Below are 5,340 nucleotides of genomic sequence, written 5' to 3' on the forward strand. Positions count from 1 at the left end.
AATACTGTTTAGGACAGCATCAATGAGGTAGAACAATGAAGCCTGGAAACAATTAACCTATAGGGATGGTGTTTATTTTCTCCTCTAAGTCAGCAAGAAACTCTAGCAGTCATCTGACTTCCAATAAAATGTAGAATAGATGCCAAGGAAATAGTAAAACCCATGTCATTTCACCTCAACTGAAAAATAAAGTACTAGCATCAATATCTAAGAATAAGTGCCAAGAAAATATTGAAATCAAGGTCATTCTGTCTCCACTGAAAAATAAAGGACTGGCATCAATATCTAAGATTATAATGAATGGAGTAAAACATAATTGAATATCTTTCTAATCTACTTATCAGTGTATAGTAGTGGTAAATACATTATTTATATTTTGAGTGAGGGCCATTAAAATGAAGGAGAGATCCCTGGCATCCCATAATGTTTCTATAACCATCAGAAGTGATCCCTTAATGCAGAGCCAGGAGTATGGTGTGGTCCAACAAGGAAAGAAAAAGAAAAAGGAAAAAACAAACCATACTGTACTGATAGTAAGTGCAAGTAATCATGTAGATAAAAATTTTTTTAATTGATTTAAGATTTTTAAAAATGTTTTTAGTTTCAGATCACTTGCTAGATAAGACTATATATTTCATAATTATAAAATTTTTTAAATGATTTTTTTAGATTTTTACAAATGTGTTTAGTTTCAGATCACTTGCTAGATAAGGCTATATATTTCATAATTTTGTTGTATCTCCCCTAAAACTGAACAAAAAATTAAATCAAATTTGCATTTAAAATACTTTTTATCCAAGTACAAATTCTCCCTTTTATTTTTCTCATAGCTATATTTAATATGATGCTCAAGTTAATGTAAAAATAATAAAATACTAGGTTAGTACTTTTCATTAAAGCTCAGATATACTTACTATTTAAAATAATTAAAAGTGACAGGAAAATTTTAATTATGTGAAAGAATAGGGAGGAAAGTCAGCAATACTCAGCATTCTAAATACAAAGGTTTTTTGAACAATTTTTACTTTTATCTATAATATAATGTAATAGAATACTGCCTCACCAACTAAACTCTTACTGTGAAAAACAAATAAGTAAAAGGAAAATTTGATATTAACTGTCTTAGCTCCTTACTACCTAAAATGTGCTTATTGAAATAATAGAATTCATTCCATATAATTGGATAATTTTAAAGAATTCTGCATCTTACAATGAAGGGCATTATACAAGAAAAGCATTAGCAAATATAAAATGAATCTTGTTATAAAGGAAAATGTAGGTCTCCCAATTTCGCATTTTCTAAACATGAACAAAAAATTATATTAAATCCACTTAGAACTGATTTTAGAAGCTCTATATAAAAGTGCTATTCACATTAGGCATGTCTGACAAGTGGGGACATTCGTAATTTATTTAACATCTGAATCCAAATTTCTGATTGTATTTATGAAATTGAAATGGCTCTTAATATTTCTGATTCTGTCATTCAGCCCTAAACATCATTAAGCGTTGAATCCTTGTGTTTGCTCCCCCTCCCTGTTCTTCCTCAACCATGCATGAATTCCCTGCCCACCTCCTGTGCTTTCTGCTGGCATGTCACCTTAACTGAGCCTTTTACCATCCCGCCTGCAAATTAGCACCTTTGCTGTTTGATTGTCTCCTCAATTTCCCCCTCTCTTTTAATAGAAAATCAACCCTGAGTAAATATTTACTCTAGAGGAAAAGTCAAAATATTCAATTATCCTGGCTAACATAGTGATGCCAAAGCCATCAATCAGAAAGGATTCTTGCCAGGCTCCTATTGGGTCAGACATAACATTTTTCAGTTTCTAGTCCTAGTGGAGCCAGAAGCTCCTTAGGAGAGCCTAGAGTAGCCACAGCAAGGGAGATGTGCTTGAAGAACTAACTTTCCATATACTGCAGAACTTCACTCCCAACAGGACCCAGCTTTGTTACTACTTAACACTTTTCTTTATATATTTGAAAGTGAATTTCCTTCTGTTAAGATTGTCACTGTCACTATCCTCCCATTGTTTATCGATTTGCTCAAGCAGGCCCAGTAATATTGTGAGACTTGTTACTGTATTTGGCATATTGAATACATCACGGGTAGCTTGCCAGGCTTTGCCATGCGGGCGAGATACTCTCGGTAGCTTGCAGGGCTCTCTGAGAGGGGCGGAGGAATTGAACTCGGGTTGGCTGTGTAGACCGCGTGCAAGGCAAACGCCCTACCCGCTGTGCTATCGCTCCAGCCCTGTTAAGATTAGTTTGTGAAAATAGAGTCTTTATTTTGTTCAATAATACATATCCAGGTCCCAGAATAGTGTCTTTCCTATAGTGGTTAAATAATAAATATTTGCCAAATGGACAGATGAAATATTTTTTTTTTTTGCTTTTTGGGTCATATCTGGCCATGCACAGGGGTTATTCCTGGCTCTTCACTCAGGAATTACTCCTAGCGGTGCTCAGGGACCATATGGGATGCTGGGATTTGAACTCGGGTTAGCTGCTTGCAAGGCAAACGCCCTACCTGCTGTGCTATCGTTCCAGCCCCTGGACAGATAAATTCATGCTATAGAATATTTAAGTGATTAAGGGAAAACATTCCCCCAGAACTTATTTATTCCCCAGCATTATATACTTATTTCATATAGATGTATTTGAATGGATCAATGTTATAATGTAAAATTTGAAAAGAAATATTTAATTTTTATAGTAAAATACGTTCTCATTCCTATATATGCAGATAGCTGAAAGAAGAGATACCCAAACACTTTTAATACAACACTCCTAAATGTTTTCAATTTGTAACACAATTAATATATATTTATGAAAAGTTATAGATGTAAATTATTATATGTATAGATACATTCATCTATTTTTCTCGAGAAGGAACCAGTAACGTCTCACAACAAATCATGATACTTGTTGTTACTGTTTTTGGCATATTGAATATGTCACGGGTAGCTTGCCAGGCTTTGCTGTGTGGGTGAGATACTTCGGTAGCTTGCTGGGCTCTCCGAGAGGGGAAGAGGAATCGAACCTGGGTGGGCCATGTCAGCTGCATGCAAGGCAAACACTTTCCCTGCTGTGCTATCACTCCACCCCTACCAGTATGAAGTATATTTTATAAAGTATATTTTAAATTTTAATCACCCGAAAACATGGAGTTTGCTAAAATTCGACTTTCAATGTTCATGTTTCCTAGCATCCATTAACTGTTTATTAAAATGATCTAGATGAGTTTAAATAGTTATCATTTATAAGACATGTTCAAACTTCCATAAAACTCATTTTGAATTTCTTTAAAATACATCTAAAAATCTCTTAAGTGGCTTTGTATTAGATATAAACATATTAATACCTTTAGATCAGTTTTGAAAAAATAATAACCTAATAAGGCAAACATCTCCAAACAATCATTTTTAAAGTGATTGTTTTTGGGGGGTTGGGCTTTTATTTTTTTGTGGGAGTCACACCGGAAGATGTTTAGGAATTACTCCTGGCTCTGTACTCAGAAATTATTCTTGATGGTGTTTAGAGGACCATATGGGATGTCAAGGATGGACTCCAGTTTGGCTGTATGCAAGGTAAATATATTACCTGTGGTATTATCACTTCAGACCCTAAAGCACTACTTTGGTAAGATTAATTTATTTATTTTTTGTTTTGTTTTGGTATCATGGTGCTCAGATCCTACTCTGACTGTGTGCTCATGGATCACTCCTGGCAGGACTCAGGAAACCATATATGGTGCTGGGGACGGAACTTAGGTCATCCACATGTGAAACAATCATTAAATTAATTTAATGTAAATTATTAAAGTGATTCTCCACTGTACTATTTTTCATCCTATAACATGGACATTTTTAAAAAATGATTTCTCATTTTACTTAAACCATTATGCCACCTTAAAAATATTAAGTGAACATTTTCCTTTAAAATATATTATCTGAGGGGCTTGAATGATAATACAGAAATTTGGGCACTTGCCTATCACGAAGCCAACCCAAATTATCTTAAACTAAGTTTAGTTATCGTAAACAAAATGATTTTTAATACAAAATAAGGAAGGTAACTAGCCTCCACCCATATACTTTTTTGAAACATATTTTAAAAGAACTCACTGCCGATTAGGATGAGGGAAGGTATAAGGCTTTCTATGAAAAGGGCGGGTCGTGTAGTTAAGAGTTAGAGAATCTATACAACCAAATGTCTTCTTTAAAGAGACAGATGAGATTTATTCATCGTGGTTTACAATACAGTCAATGATGAGTTTCATATTTATACGATGTCCAAACACATCTTCCACCAGTGTCCATATACCCCTGCTCCTAAAATTGTCTCGTGGTGTACTCATCAAACCACTTCCATCACCCCTATGGTAAAATCAGTTCTGTATGCCAGTTCTCAGATTCTGTTGAATTTGGTCATTTATTATTCTTTTACTATATATTTTTATATACATATATCTCACATATGAGCTGGAGTGATAGCCCAGTGGGTAAGGCGTTTGCCTTGCATGCAGCCAACATGGCCGACCTGAGTTTGATTCCTCTGCCCCTCTTGGAGAGCTTGGCAAGCTACCGAGAGTATCTTGCCCGCACGGCAGAGCCTGGCAAGCTAACCGTGACATGCTGATATGCCAAACACAGTAACAACAAGTCTCACGAAGGAGACGTTACTGGGCCCGAGCAAATCGATGAACAATGGGAGGAACGACCATGATCTCACATATGACAAAAATTGTTCTATATCTGTCTTTCTCCTCTGGCTATTTCACTCATCTTGATATAGTCCAGTACCCTCCCAATTTTGTATGTGTAGTAGCAAATTTCATGATTTTATCTTTCCTTATAGACAAAGTAGTATTTCACTGCACTGATGTGCCATAGCTTCTTTATTCAGTCATCTGCTCTTAAGCATTAGGGTTGTTTCTACATTTAAGTTATTGTGGGTAGTGCTTCAGTGAACAGAAGAACATGGATGTCTTTTTTTAGTAGAGTTTTTGAATCCTTAGGAAGATGTGGAGAAATGAAATTTCTGAGTCATACAAGTAAAGGTAAAGGTGAAGGTCCTCCCATTGATCGTCGATTTGCTCGAGCGGGCCCAGTAATGTCTCCATTGGAGACTTTGTTGTTACTGTGTTTGGCATATTGAATACTCTCGGTAGCTTGCCGGGCTCTCCGAGAGGGGCAGAAGAATTGAACTCAGGTCGACCATGTTGGCCGCTTGTAAGGCGAACGCCCTACCTCTGTGCTACCGCTCCATACAGAGGCACAATATTTCGTGTTTTGAACAGTGTCCATATTGTTTTCCAAAATGAATGAACCAATATGC

The sequence above is a fragment of the Sorex fumeus genome, unplaced genomic scaffold (assembly GCF_029834395.1).
Source record: "Sorex fumeus unplaced genomic scaffold, SorFum_2.1 ptg000128l, whole genome shotgun sequence".
NCBI lineage: Eukaryota > Metazoa > Chordata > Mammalia > Eulipotyphla > Soricidae > Sorex > Sorex fumeus.